A 15,769-nucleotide genomic window follows, 5' to 3' on the forward strand; every position below is an offset into this window, starting at 1 on the left:
TTAAAAGAATTATGATGAAAAAGTTGTTTTCACAGCACCTTCTGGAAACCCACTGCAATATTCAACAACTATCACTATCAGGAAATCTTTCTTCTTGATGTAAATGTCTTACAATGAAATCTAAATTCATTCCCTCTTCATTTTTAGTGAAGAAAAATATCAGCTGGTTTGAACTTTTTTTTTTTTTTTAAGTCTTTCTGGAAACACAAATTTAGTTTTCTCTTCTCCTAGAAAAATAATCCCTGGTACTTAACCTTTCCTGGCAACCTTTGGTTTGGTCCTCCCACTTCCATAGGGATGGAAGCATGAGAGCTGCAGTCAGCATGATAGGTCTGGTCAATCAGAAGTGAGTCATCACCTGCTGTAAAGGGAGTAAGGAAATTTATATGCAAGGTCAGTGCAGGAACTTCCTCACACAGAGCTTTGAAAGAAAAAAGGAATCATTTTTACCAGCAATTTCCCAGACCTACCTCTAACAATCCCAGTTTGGGCAGGTACAGTTACAGCACCCAAATGGAAGAAGGAAATGGACCCAAAAGTGACTGCCATCTCTATGCAATAGGACTGAGGCCAAGTAATCTTGCCCTTTTGCTATACCATGTTTTCAAGAGAATGAGCTTTGGAGGCAGATCAACCTTGTTTACATCCTGGATCCTCAATAAGGAGCTATCTAGCCTTAAAGTGTTTTCTTTAAGATTGGGTTTCCTCTTGTATAAAATGGGTATCATAATATGTATCTCGAAGACTTGTCATGATTATAAAATCAAGTGTTAATGAATACAAAGTTTCCAGAACATATAAAAAGTTCAGGGAGTGGTGTCTATTTTTACTGTTCATCCATGTCCCTCTCAAGTTGTAGACTCTAAAGTTGGACATAAGCTTTAGCTCTGACCCAAGTGCTTTAGATTCCTTTATTACCATGTTCTATTTATAAAACTCAAGCTCATGATTTTTTTTTTTTTAACTACAGTACTTTGCTATCCAGTCATGGTCACCTTGTTCCCAGGTTGTCCCCAGTTTATTTTTTCTAACACACTTGCACAAAGCAATTCCTCCCCTATTTTATTTTTGGTGTTTATGAAATGCATTCAACAGTCTATGTTTGTCTATATTGAGTCTCTGTCACTGAGTGTTTAAGTTTCAGCCATAAATGTCTCATTGTATCTATTTTGAAGCTTTATGCAATAACCCAGTTTGTTGTTTCTCTCACTCAAATCCTTTATGATATGGAGAAAGAAGTTAAAAGAAGAAAAAATGTAAGTGGTATAAAAATACAAAAAGAGATCTTATTCCTGCAGAAAAGACATATTTTTCCATTTCAGTTTTCACATGAAGGAAACAGGTTCACAGAAGCAGTCCCTATCACATCTGTCCACTTCTCCTGCCTATCCAGTATTGTATATATAATCAAAACTCGGAAAATTGTATATAGCAACAAGTTCAGAAAAAGTACCCCAAAAATACACACACACACACACACACACACACACACAAACTAGGCTTATATTTTAATGATAACACAGTGTTGTCAAGAGTTCATGGAAATGAGCACTCTCATATGCTACCAATAGTAGCATAAAATGTTCCCAACTTTTTGGTAGAAAATTTATATTATCAATGTTTTAAATTACATTTGTATTTTTTACTCAAAAATTTAATTTTCAGAAATTAATTTCATTGCCCACCAAGTTCCAGTTATAAGGCTATTCATCATAGTACATAATTAGAAAACACAGCAGAAACAAATAAGCCCAAGCTCTACAATAAGAGGTAGGTTAAATAATTATTGTATATTTGCATTAAAAACACAAGCTACCATTTCCAAAGTTGAAGTAAACTTATGTTCAATGTCATCAAAAATATTTATGTAATATTAAGTACAAAAAAATTTAAAATAGTATGCAAAGTGTAAATTTTTATATATTTTTTTTTAAGATTTTATTTATTTGACAGAGAGAGAGAGAGATCACAAATAGGCGGAGAGGCAGAAGCATGCTCCCCACCAAGCAGAGAGCCTGATGCAGGGCTCGATCCCAGGACCCTGAGATCATGACCTGAGCCAAAGGCATGAGGCTTTAACCCACTGAGCCACTCAGGCACCCCAAATTTTACATTTTAAAAATACAATTCTACTGTGTATTTATATTTAGATAGATAGAAAGTAAAGAATATGCCTGAAAATATTAACAGTGGTTTTCTATAGATGGTAGAATCACGTTTTTTAATTTTTTAGTATCTTTATCTTCTAATTTACCTAAAATAATCATATATTATTTTGTTAATAAAAACATATGAAATAAAATTACATATGAGGGGCACCTGGGTGGCTCAGTGGGTTAAGCCATTGCCTTCCGCTCAGGTCATGATCTCAGGGTCCTGGGATCGAGTCCCGCATCGGGCTCTCTGCTCAGCGGGGAGCCTGCTTCCCTCTCTCTCTCTCTCTCTCTCTCTGCCTGCCTCTCTGTCTACTTGTAATCTCTCTCTGTCAAATAAATAAATAAAATCTTTTAAAAAAAATTACATATGATACAGTTTTCATTTGACTATCATGATAAACACAGCTATTATGGGTTACATGGCAAATTTTTCTGAAAGGGAAATGCACCTCTCATAATGACTACATAACAATCTTTCTACCTAAAAATAAATAAACAAAAATAAGAAATACTAATGTTCTTAGCAAAGTTGCCCATATAACTTATGCCATTTCCTGAGATATCTACATACTTGGATTGAGAGAGCATATGTAATATTGCAGGTTTCCTGTTTGGAATTCTAAAACCTGAAGTGAGCTAGTTTATTAAAGTGGTAGTATTCTCTCTCTCTCTTTCTCTCTCTTTCTCTCTCTCTCTCTCTTTTTCTTTAAGATTCAATGAGATTCAGTTTGGGAGATAAAAAATTTCCTCACCTACTGAGTCTCTGCCCTAACAAAAGGTATAAAAGGCTCAAAACACCTCTCTGCTATAAATTTCCTACAAGGTCTGACCATCTCTTCTCCATACAATGATTTACTTCAGGTTGAGGTCAGAGTAGTTAGCCCATTAAAGTCTCTCCCATTTGAGCAAAGGACTAGAAGCAGAGTGAATAATGTTTAAATATGATTTGGGAATTATTTTTTCTTTTGTTTCATTTTTTGGTTTTTGGTTTTTTGGAGGGGCATTATTTCTTTTTTTTTCTTTTTTTTTTTTAATTCATTTATTTGACAGAGAGAGAAATCACAAGTAAGCAGAGAGGCAGGCAGAGAGAGAGGGAGAAGCAGGCTGCCCGCTGAACAGAGAGCCTGATGTGGGGCTCGATCCCAGGACGCTGAGATCATGACCTGAGCCGAAGGCAGAGGCTTAACACACTGAGCCACCCAGGCGAGGGGCATTATTTCTAATAGGGAATAAAAATGAATAGAGCCTGTTTAACCACTTTCTGTGTCTTGGTGTCTTGAACATTCCATCTGAAGTTAAAGAAATCAGAATAAAGCTTGGCCCAGGGAGGGTAAGCAATATTAATGTTACCAGATCCTAAAGCAGTGGTGAAAATTTATGAAGATCTTATTATGTATTAATTATCTTAACTTCGCTACACTCTTATTACTCATTTTGCCGTAATTATTTCCATTTATGAAGCCTAGGCATAGGCCTAGGACATAAAGTGACTTAGCCAAAATCTGTGAGAACTGCAATTTGAACTCAGATATGTCTGACTTTGAAGCCTATGGCCCTTAATTATCTATCTCAGCTTACTTTGTGTTTCAGGCTCTAGTTATTTCCTCCGCATTATCCATTCTCCCATCCTTCCTTACTAAAAAATATTTGATTTTGTCTAGGGTCAATGTGCATAGCCAAAAGCACCTAATTTCCCATACTCTCTTGTGGCTAGATGCAGATGTGTGACCCAGTTCCAGACAAGGAGAGTTAAGGCCGGGTGAGGCCTCTGGGAAAATCTGAAAAAGGTCAGATTGCTGGCATGCTTCTTAGGCCTTTTCTCCTGTCTTGTCTTTTCTTTTCTTTTCTTTTTTTTTTTTTTAAGATTTTTATTTATTTATCTGACAGAGAGAGAGCATAAGTAGGCAGAGTGGCAGACTGAGGGAGCGAGAGAAGCAGGCTCTCTGCTAAGCAGGGAGCCCAATGTAGGGCTCAATTCCAGGACCCTGGGATCATGACCTGTGCTGAAGGCAGAGCTTAACTGACTGAGCCACCTAGACACCCCCCTTCCCTTCTGTCTTTACACCAGTACATGGATCTGAACCTGGAGATTTATACCAGTACATGGACCTGAGCCTGGAGGTACTGCAGCCGTGTAGGAAAAATGGTGGGTGAAAGATGATAAGGAAGCCTATACATGAAACCTGGAATAGCAGAAGACGGACAGCCCAGGTACCTGTTAGCATGATTGCTTGATTGTGAGAATGATTTCATTCTGCTCTGCACTGCCTTTTCCTGGATGTCTTCTTGTATGAGAAAGATAAATCCCTAACTGCTAAGCTACCATTAGGATGGTTTTCTGCTATTTGCAGATGAACACATTCTTCTTGGTCCTCTACATGACATTACACTATAAAAATTCCAGGACAAGGGCCAGAAGTCTTGACTGTTTCTAACTAGCTCTGACCTTGAGCAGCTTATCATTCCATCTTTTTTGCTCATGTTGGAAGGCAGGTTCATACTAGATCTTTAGGCTTCCCTAAAGCATGAACATTTGGTGATTCTAGAACAATATGAATCAGCACTCTTTCATAATCTAGATCTTCATGTCAAAACATATTTCATATTCTCAGTAGTCAGAGTAAGCATCTGCTTAGCAAAATTTTTTTCAACAGCTTTTTTCCTTCCCCAATCTGATCTTTTACAAGTGTATTACTGTAAGGGAGGAGAAAGCATTTGTTGTGTAACCATTTAAAATGTATCTTGCCTGCAGGTTTATTTTTGCCAACTTTTAGGGTGTGTAGAGAACAAAGACACTGCCCTGTAGAAACAGGCAACATATGAGAAAACAAAGCTGCCTGCAGAACGAGCTCATTAGGTGAATAAGAAGTACTAGAAATACATACTGTTCAATGCCACTGGACTGACATTCAGCAGGATCCAGGTGTTACCCTACCCCTCCAAGTAGCTACTTTTAGCCACCTTTCGTTCAGTGGAATTAACACAATCCTATCACTAACCTCTTGGTTTCCTCTTATTTAACCCCACTTTTTATATTTTTTACATCATTAGTATAAAATTCCATTTATTAGTATAAAATTCCAAGTCAAATGGATTTTGCCTTGGGTCAAAGGAAATTATCCTATGGAGAAAGACTGTCTTTGATCCAAAGGACATGTGTGCCTCCTGCAATAAACATAATCAACTAAAACTCCCTCGATTTGTACCTGTGAAACCTAACCAGGCTTGGTTCTGCCTTGGTCCACAACCATGTACAAAGTCCTGGACATCTCTGGGTTCCAGTTTCCTTATCTGTAAAGAGAATGTGTTGTACTGGAAAATACCTGCGGTCTCCTATTACAAGGCTATCCGTCTAGCTCTGGTTTTCTGTATCATGATGAGAAAGCTCATTCCACACCGTTGGTGTTTGACCTACATTTTACCTGGATTCAGGTTATGCAGAGGCACTTCCCAATGGTGTTGTCAATACTGTTAGAATAGTAGTATTTGTTTACAGGAAATAGTAGTATTTGTTTATAGGAGGAAGCATGGCAGAATGTTGAAAAGCAAGAACCCTGGAACCAGAGAGCCCTAAGTTCAAATTCTGACCTCCCATTTATTAGCTATGGGACTTTAGGTAAGTCCGTTAATTTCTCTGTGCTTTGGTTCATCTGTAAACTGGAAATAATGGTAACCACCTTTTAGAGCTGTTTAAGAATTAAATGACTTGATATATGTAAATGTTAGCTTATCATAAGTACTCTATGAGAGTCTATTATTTATTTAACTAACATTTCTAGAGCTCTGTGTGCTAAGCACCAGAAACCCTTTACATCATTCTCTCTTTTTTCCCTCTGAAACCCACAACATACTAATTATCATATGATAAAAACTGCGGCTTGAAAAGGTTATTTATATTCATACATGGTAGATAGGAGAGAAAGGGACTAAGCCCTGGTAGTCAGAGTTCAGAGCCCACAATCTTATTTGACATGCCATAGGGGGACCAGATGCGTGAGTATGGCCTGGCGGGATGAATCAGACAGGTCAGGGAGACTGCAAGGAAGGGTGACAGGCTGTGTCTATGTGTGATGATGAGCAAGGCAGAGTCAGTGAAGTGCCAGCTAAGAACACAACCAAGTAAATGTCACTGGGCATTTCATCTGCTCCTCCAGCCAGGGTATTTGGAAAAAGGCCTACACACAATGCTATTAAAAGTACAGCAAAGGCTCATCCAGCCCAAGATGCTTCCTTCAACAATACCTGAAAAATTCTGGAATTCTGCCATTAGCAAGATGTGACTTTCCTCTTTCTACTGGGGAAAAAAAAGCTCCTGGGAGAGGTAACCCGCTAAAGCCCTGATATCCTGATCTTATTTGGCTTAGCAGATCTTTCTGAAAGCAGTGGGCAGCTGGAAGGATCATGATGCTATAGAGATGCCAGGCTGCAAAGCAGAGCAGTACACAAAGGCAGCTTGTCAGTTTCACAACACACTGGGTCTCGGGTACTTTCCCATGGTTATCCTTGGAACATATGCAAACACACTCTGATGGTGAATAATTCTTTACAACTGTTATATAAAATCTTCACAATATATTTTGACAGGAAGACTAACAAGAGGGAAGAGTATGGGCACTTAATGAGATCACAAAGATAACACAGTTAATGGGAATGCTAGGGTTAAAATACTTATAAATGAAATCTAAAGGAAGACTTCTTCACAAAGAACCTGAGTAGAAATCATCCACTGTAATTTCCCTTATCTGTATGTGGTATCTGTTTCCTTATCTCTGTGTATTAACATGATATATAATTTTATTAACTAAAAAAATGGGAATGTGTCATGGTTCAGTTTCCTATTTTGGTATGAAATCATTTGGTTTCACTAGTAAAAACTAAGAAAGAAAACATTATTTTCTGAGGAGCCCAATATTGGGAATCAAGTGTTTTAGGTAAGCTTGGGCTATGACATTGCAGTGCAGAATGAATTCTTTGTAGGATTAGATTTCCTCTGAGCTGCCTTCTAATTCAAAGAGCTTTGAGTTGATGAACCACACAGGAACTGTTGATTAAGCTCTTCCAATGACACTTTGCCAAGGTCTATGACTGCCAAATCAATAGCCCTCCAATTCTCTAACTCATTACAGAGAAATGAGAGCCGACATGTAGAAACTCAAATAAGCAACTCTCTAATCTCCAGTTTCCTACCATCATCACAAGGGAACACAGAAGACAGGCATTATATCCCAAGAATGGATGTGATCTCTTTGTGGTTCGGCATCTTCCAGTACATGTGTGCCAGGTGGAGTTTGGCCCTTGTGAGCAAACAAATGAGTGGAAGAGAGTCCATGCACTAGACAAACTCAGGTTTCTGGAAGAGTCAGACACACAAAGGAATGATTGCACCTCACAAATGATGCTGAAGTGTAGGCAATAGGAGAGAGTATCTAAATCCACTGAGAAAAATAAGAAAGTCTTCCCCAAGGAAGGGAAAGCTGTACTTGGTTTTAAAGCTAGGTATTTTGATTCTGAAGGACCAGAAAGTAAAAGCACTGAAACTGTATCTTATACATATGTCTGTTCCTTGAAGCAATTCTAATATAGGGGTAATTATGTCTCTACAGTTAAAAACAAAACAAACAAAAATGAGTGGAAAAAAGTATGAAAATTCCAAATACACATATATACATACACAGACACATACATGCATCCATCTGTGTGTGTACATGAAAAAGCTGTCTCCAATGAAAGTTAATTTAAATATACTTATATGTACTTTAAAAATGAAACCATTTGATTTCATTACTCTTTCTCACCTATAATCTAACAGTTCCTTAATCTATCTTGAACCCATCCATTGTCATTACCTTAATCCAAGTCTTTATTTTCTCTCCCTCTGTGACTACTACAATTCTTCCATGTCGGGGTCTTCCCACATCCACTCTTTTTTCTCTCAATCTATTCTCAACCCAGAAATTATGATTATCTTAGACATAATTGGATCAACTCACTTACTGACTCAGCTCTTCTTAGCAGTTTGCTCTGACACTTAGGATGGAATCCAAAAGTCTCATGGCCCCCTGGGTGACCTCCTGCCTTAGTGCCATACCAGCTTCACTTCTTATCACTTTGGCAGTCATTCTGCAGCTGCCTAGGACTCCTTTCTGTTTTCAAATGTAGAAAGCTCTTTCCTTGCTCGGAACCCACACTCATTTGCTTCCCTCCATCTTTACTAGACTTACTTCTATTTATCATTCAGGTTTCAGCTTCTTAGCTCTGTCTCTTGCTTATAGATGTCTTCCCTAACCATCTTATATTAAGTGACCCCCACTTAGCCCTATCACCACACCTTGTTTATTTCCTTAACAGCACTTATGGTGAGACATGGATAAATATGTGATCACATATATATTAGTGTGCTTATTTGCTTAATGCTTGTATACTCCATTAGTGTGTATATTTCTGAAGGTAAGGGCCATGTCTGTATCACTTTTTTGTTCAATGCAGATCATGGACAATATTTCAATCCAGTAACTCTTATTGGATGATTTATGAGTAATTTATTGACCAATTCGGGTACCAAATATATGATTAGTTTGCCTGATAAACTCTTCATCCCATTGAAATGTGATTATATTGGATTATAAGTCCCAAAGGAATTCAGGAGGTATGTATCATGGCCCTTTAATGTTTGTTTATATATATATATATATATATGTTATATATGTGTTATATATGTTATATTTAATGTTATATATATAAATACACACACACACACATATATATATATAAAACATTAAAGGGCCACATATAAAATTATATATCTATAACTTTAGAGCATGGGGAATCCTAGGGATTATTTTATCTCTAGCCCTTATTTTACAACTGAGTTCCAGAAAAGTGAAGAAAACGTCCATGGTCACAAAGGTAGTTAGTAGCAGCACCATATCAAAGCCCAGGGCTCCTAATTTGGGGACAGCAACCTCTCTACCACACAGCCACATAAAATAGAATTCTAGGTTACCATTCAGAACTCTACACAGCAGGAGAAAACCAGTCTTGAAATTTACTTTAAGATTATAGCATTCTGAGACAGTGGGAACAAATTTGTTCTCAGCAACTGTTCAATGAAATAATCAATGAAATATGTGCTGTCTTCTCAGTTACCAAGTTTTAATTGATTAAATAGGCACTTGGAGGAATAGACAGTGTTTAACTTTTCTAATTCTGGAAATAGTATACAGTGTCTTAATAGAGTTATTATGGAGCTAACTTTCTTCTAGAGAGGAAGAGTAGCCCTTGGGGGAAAGAGCTCCCTAGGACCTTCCAGTTTACTCTAGGCTGGCTACAAAAGTGGCAGCCATTTCCATCTGAGGTCATCGGTAGCACTAACAGTGGAAACTCTACTCTAGGATGAATTACTTAAGAGAGAAAGTTGAGGGGCACCTAGGTGGCTCAGTGAGTTAAAGCCTCTGCCTTCAGCTCAGGTCATTCAGGGTCCTGGGATCGAGCCCCGCATAGGGCTCTCTGCTTCGCAGGGAGCCTGCTTCCCCCTCTCTCTCTGCCTGCCTGTCTGCTTACTTGTTATCTCTGTCTGTCAAATAGATAAATAAAATCTTAAAAAAAAAAAGGTGAGAAAGTTGAAGATCATAGTGGGAGATACATTTTTGTGCATATATTTATTTCCTTCACGTAATTATAAGGAACTTCATAGAGAATTTAGCCCAACAAATGCATCCCTCTGCACAATGTTACAGCCTCAACTTGGGTAAAATCTCTTGCTTCTTACTATTGAACTCCTCAGAAATTAGTTGCCTCCTTTCTCAGGTTTTCTTAGTGAAACCAATGATGATTTAATATTGAAAGTAAGATTATCTAAAGTTTTACCTCTGAAAACACCAAATAATTTCATCATTAATAAAATATGGTAAAAGGTGAGTTCACTGAGGGAAAAAAAATAGCTCATCCCAAAGTTTTCTCTAAATAGTAGCATGGTATTGTGTATTACCTACTATAAAAATTTAAAGAATATTAAAACTTTAAAAACATAAAACCAAACTAATTAATTCTCAACTATTCAACTTTTCTTTCCTCTTTCTCTTGACTTCACCTGTTATTCTTAAAAAACTTTATTATTTACTTTTATTATTACTTATCTACATTTAATATATGTTATAACTCATACATTGACTGACACAATGCCTTATAAAGTTATTTGTATTTTACTTAGGAAAAAAAGGAAGGAAGGAAGGGAGGGAGGGAGGAAGATTGAGAGGGAGGAAAGATAAGGGGAGGAAGAGGAAGGGGTGGGGAAGGGAGGAAAAACTAAACTTTAGAGCCTTAGAAAACAGTAGTGCAAATATAATCAATCCTCTTTTTAACCAATTCTCAAAATCTTGAGCCACAGAAGTGTAATTTGAAACTGTATTGTGGTAGAATGAGCCATGACTTCTAGTTACACTAATTATTCTAACTATACACTGAATCGGCATCAGGGCTGAGTATTGACAGTCAACATTTCTCTCCCTATAATTGCCTCGTTATAACCAAAATACCTGAAATCTTATAGTTTGACCACCAGAAATGTCTACATTGCAAAATGGATGCCTATGTTCTGATTAATCTTTTTGATGTGGATAGAAAAAAACAAAAACAAAAAACAAGACAAACAAAACAATTCTGACATCTGTTACTCTAACTGTAGGCATCTGAGTTCTGGACAAACCATGATTCTGAACTGATAACTCAAGTTCCCCCAGGAGTCAGAAAGCCCCAACCACAAAGAAAACTAAGTAGGGCCCTTTCTGTTGCAGAATACTTTACAGTATGGAGACCCTAATCCTGGCCACACATGACAGTCCTGGGCTAGGGTTAAATATTTTTAACAACATGTATCTCTCATTCAAACAGGCACTGAGTGGCCTAGCTGAAGTAGGAACCGAGTTTAAGGTTCAGTTCAAGACAAATAGGGACCACATGCTTTATCACCTTCCCAGGTTTACTCCACACAGCCTCTCTCAGGGAACTACAGAAATGCTCCAAGGAAGGTCCTGGATTTGTCCTGCCCACCGCCTATTCTCAGTAGGGTTCAAGTGGAAAAGATGCAGAGTGGTGTTGAACAGAATAATTGATTTCCTTGTAACACCAACACACAGACACAGACACACACACACACACACACACACACACACTCAAAGACACATATGGGCTTTCTTTGTCTTGTAAAATGAAACAACTACACTTCAAAAAATCCATATGTCCTGAATGATAAGTCTCTGCTAGTCTGAAACTAGTCAGTGTTTCTGGAGGCTGCTTCTCATGTAATGCAAGCTGTAGGATCATGATGAATGTTATCTTGTTTTCCTTCCTGTACTACAAACATATTGCCATTTGGTTAAATATTAATAGGTGACAAAAAGAACATTTCAACCCAAATATTTAACCTCCAAAATAAAATAAAATCTTTCACCTCAAATCTGTCATTCTTTAGGGTTGTTTAAACAGCTAAAATGAAAACAGCAGGGAGAGAAATACTTCACAACAGTATTTATTCTGAAAAGTAATTAAGTTTCTAGAGGTCACAACTAAAAATTCCATGAGAACAGAAAGGAGTTGGGCCAATATAACATCTAAGGCTTCCAAGAGCTTTAACTTCCTTTGATTCTATAATGGAAATATAGGGCATGGTCAAAGATGCTGAGATAGGAAATGGAATGATCAGTGGGTATAAAAGAAAAGAAGACTTTCAGAGTTTTTACCATCTGGGAACATCCAATAACTCCATTACTAACATCATCTATTAAATTAATTTTGCAACCTACCCAAACTCTACTGTGCTAAGTCAGAAATATTAACATTTCTGAAAATGTTCCTAGACTTTTTTCTCAAAATGATTTAAATTTGCATAGAAAATTTATAATTCACAAAGCACTTTCATGTGTTTTACCTTGTTTAACCCTGAAAACAATTCTGCTATTAGAGCTAAGAATATGTATGAGCTCTAGGAACCTGGGTTCAAGTCTTAACTCCTGATCTAAAACTCACTATGCCTCTTATTCCTCCTCTATAAAATAAACAGAATAATAATACATACTGAAGAGTGTTATGGTGAAAAATTAAATAAGGTAATCTATATGTAAATCACTTAGCACTTGGTATCAAGTATTCAAAAATATGTGCCATTATTATTCGTGTGACAAATTGTATTTCCAAAGAGAGTGACACCAATATATCCCATCCACAGGTTTGTCTTAATATTTGGCATTGTCACTCCTCTATTGAGAAATGGAGTCTGTGTTCCCTCCCCTTGAAATGACCCTTTTGATTTCTGAAGCTAACTTATAAATGTGATTCAACTTTGCCTGGCCATTTAGGGATACTTGAAAACCAGCTACCAAACCATGAGGAAGCCAAGCAGCCATGTGGAGACACCATGTATAGGTGTTCCAGCCACAACCAAACATCCTGGCAGACAGGCAGCTTCAACCACCAGACCAGTAAGTAAATCTCAGATCATTCCCGCCCCCCAGCCTTTGATCCACAGTATCTGATGCCAAGAAGAGAGAAGACACATGCTGTCCCCACTAAGCCCCACTCAATAGCAGATTCACGAAAAAAAAGTAATTTCATTATTTAAGCTACTAAATTTCAGGAAACTGAATCTTGCCCAAGATTACACAGCTATTAAGAGGCAACAAGTGAACTCAAATGCATATTTTCTGATTCTAAACTCGTGTTCTCTTTCCATAATTTAAAATTTGGAAAGTTGTCTTCCTCAAGAATATCCTGAGCATATGCCAAGCTCATCCTCACACTGTAGGTCGATCACATCCCGTCTCTGATCGTTTGCACCCAGATACCTATGGGCAACAGCACATGCATCCACCCAGGACTGCCTTTCTGGTTACTTTCTTGGCTCCTGATATGGGGATTTCTGTTTGTGTCTGACGTTCTCCTTATTTGGCTACCAGCTTAGATTATCTTCTATGACTTCTGAACCTGAAATAATAATGCACCAATAATACACCACCCATTAGGCCTCATCTGAAGGCTCACATATATGAGTCCCTCTATGAGGTTTGGCCTGTAGGACAATCAGTATAGGCCCAGCTCTCACTACTTCTTTGCATGGAAATAAGTAACTATAAAAATTCAACTGGAAAGAGTGTTGTGAAATGTAACAATGCTTCTCAAATGAAAACTAATGTTAACTCCTGAGCCAAGAAAAATTTATTATGAAACTAATGAAACAGTAAGCTTAAGAGCTCTTCACTTACAGGGGCTCCCTCCCAGACTCTGGGAGGGGCAACAGCAGTATACTTACAAACATGTATTTTTATTAAATTTGCCAAGTGCAATATAAAATTTTTTTTTCTTAAAGAAGGCCCTCCAAATCAGACCCAACAACCTTGAGGCTGCCCCTACTCCTGAGAGTGGCTTAGTCAAAAATGGATCACTGAGGGGAGGTTGGGGGCGGGGATGGGGTAACTGGGTGGTGGGCATTAAGGAGAGCACTTAATGTAACGAGCACTGGGTGTTACAGGCAACTGATGAATCACTAAATTCTACTCTGAAACTAGTAATACTGAATTGAATTTGAATAATTTTTTTTAAAAAATGGATCACTCACTGCAGCTATTAAAACTTTCAATAGTACAGGTTATTGGAGCTTCTCAAATTAAGGAATAAAATTAGGATTTTACTAACCAAACACACAGGGGAATCTATCTCTTCTTCCCAGTGATTAAAAATTAAAGTGATATGAAGCAATTAATAAAGGATTTAGAAGAACGCTCAAGGATTTGAAAATTCTTCTGTAATGGATCAGTTTGAGATGAGATCATTGTTTAATTCAGGGAATATTTTGATGTCCTGTTTTAGCACATTTTAAAAAATGATCTTGGCTCTAATTTGAGCCAATAACATTGATAAATTTGTTAAACTATATATAGAGTATGGTTTTTAAAAAAAATGTGTATATTTGTATATAAACATCCATGTACCAAAAAGATATAATAAAGTATTATATCAAAAAGTTAGAGTAAATATCTCTTGGTGTTGAGATTTTCTTTCTTTCCTTTCTATTTCCTCTATTTTAGAAACATTCTATAGTGGAAGTAGAATATGTTTACAATTAAAAATAAAAAATAAACACTCATTATGTTTATGTTTATGTTATGTTCTTTGTCAAGAACACCTTTTATTTTAAGAGGTGGTTCTCTAAGGACCTACTTAGCAAGAGGCTTTCATTAAAGTTAAACTGTCCCTGCTCCCCTTCCCCCAGGGGATTCACTTAAAAACAAGTCCCGGAAACCAGCTCCAGGTAACAAAGCCCAGATACAGGGTGGGTCAGGCCAGGTGGAGACATCCGATCAGTGGGGGGATGCATACTGTCTCCCTGGTTACCAAGGAGTATGGGCCCTGCCCTTTGGGAGCCTTTTGGGTGCCAATCCCAACCAAGGTGATAGGCTGGATCAAACGTCTACTAGGGTAAATTGTAACTCAATTGGTCACCTAGCATCACTGGAGTTTCCTGTGTGTGTTACAATCTCATTGGTCGTCTGTGCGTGGCCAGGCCCAACCGCATGGCCTTTGCCCTTAAAAGCTAGACTGTGAAACAGAGAAGGGTCGCCCTCTCTTGTAAGAGATGCTCCCCGAACGTTCGGTTAGATTCTTGATGCTTGGCGCAAAATAAAGCTTTGCTTGACCTTAGCTTTATATCAGTCTCGCTCCTTTAACCACGGACCCTTTATTGGGGCATAACAGTTCAAATACAATTATATTTGCATTTAGTTCAGGCTTAGTTAAAACTAATTCAGTTTCCCGAGTTTGGGCCAAATTTTGATCTCTCTGTTACAAGAAGCCTCTCTAAGGATCTATACAAAAATATAAAGTAGCAACGTTTTTGCAACTGAAATTATTTTTCTCTCCTTTCTGGATTCAATTTAACTAGAAATTGGTAGAAATGTATCAATTATTCAGAATTTTAAAATATCAAATTAAAAACAAAGATGATTAGAAAACAATCCAAACTTTAAACTGCTAAGACAAGTACTCTTATCGGTTGAGTTAAATCATGAATTCATTTTCACATGTTTGATTTCCATTACTTTTAAACATTTTCAGAATAGGAGATAGAATGAAGGAGTAATTCACTGCTAATTAGGACTCTGAGTAAGTGAATAGAAAAGAACTGGGAACATATGCAAATATGATAAGCACTCACATAAATAGCAACTCAGAATGGAGAAATAAAGCAAAAATAAAAGGGTCTAGTTACTTAAAGAAGCTACTAAAGGTAATAAGAACAAAATTATTCACTTAGCCTCAGATATATTTAGAGTATAGACCGAAACTCTCAATTTATAAATTATACCTTCAATCTAATAATAAAGTGGTGACAACTAAAAACAAAGAAATAATAATAAAGGGAGGAGGGAATGGAAGGAAGGAAGGGAAGGGAAGAAGGGAAAGAGAGAAGGAGGGACAGGGGCAGAGAGGGACTGAAAGAAGGAAGAGAGGAAAAAAAAGGAGAAAATTATGGTCTAAATACCAATTATATCACAATAAAGACTTTGCAAATAGCCAAAAATGGCCAGAAAATAGATAAAATAAAGTGGTATATAATGACTCAA

At 37.3% G+C, this 15,769-nt stretch overlaps 1 protein-coding gene across 2 annotated transcripts in view; it reads right to left on the reverse strand.

The window, feature by feature from the left end:
- GRM1 (glutamate metabotropic receptor 1) overlaps nucleotides 1-15,769 on the reverse strand; it is a 409,697-nt gene that overhangs the window by 291,950 nt on the left and 101,978 nt on the right. The gene's annotated exons all lie outside the window — the stretch shown is intronic.

The sequence above is a fragment of the Mustela putorius genome, unplaced genomic scaffold (assembly GCF_011764305.1).
Source record: "Mustela putorius furo isolate JIRA1106 unplaced genomic scaffold, ASM1176430v1.1 tig00003863_pilon_pilon_pilon, whole genome shotgun sequence".
Taxonomy (NCBI): Eukaryota; Metazoa; Chordata; class Mammalia; order Carnivora; family Mustelidae; genus Mustela; species Mustela putorius.